The following is a 566-nucleotide window of genomic DNA, read 5'->3' as shown; positions in this document are numbered from 1 at the left end:
ATTTGTTTTTCTTCAACATATATTTCTGTCATTTGCATTATTGCTGATGTTTATGTGAAAACTTAAAAAAGTCATATTGATAATAATCTATAATAATAATACTGGTCATATTGTTGCAGATGACTTGATTTACATCAGGATTTAAGGGAAACACTTACAGATGTTAAATCAAATTCTTTATTGAATTAATTTTACAAAAACTTCACCCAAGGAACAAAGTGACAAAATAATGTCATTTTTCAAAATGTTGCATTCATTAAAAGAAACCAAGCAGAAACATCCCGCATACCAATATAAATATAACAATCTCTTACATCAGAAACACCAAACACCTTAAAAGACAGAAATCATGAACTTACTTTTCTTGACAAAACAAAAACACAAACATTTCCAACATATAAATGCACAGATCTGATGGTAGTGACAAATAACAAAAGGAAATTGTGAAAATAACTTGATGACTTATGAAAAAAACACCCAAGATGTGTGGGTCACACACATTCACATGTATTATCACATGTATTGTTTCATCAATCTTAACACAGTAAAACCATCTCTACAAACAC

Source organism: Seriola lalandi, unplaced genomic scaffold, assembly GCF_002814215.2.
Source record: "Seriola lalandi dorsalis isolate HSWRI2012SDOR001 ecotype SW California unplaced genomic scaffold, Sedor1 jcf7180002054954, whole genome shotgun sequence".
Lineage (NCBI taxonomy): Eukaryota > Metazoa > Chordata > Actinopteri > Carangiformes > Carangidae > Seriola > Seriola lalandi.
Note: the sequence above shows the minus strand (reverse complement) of the source record.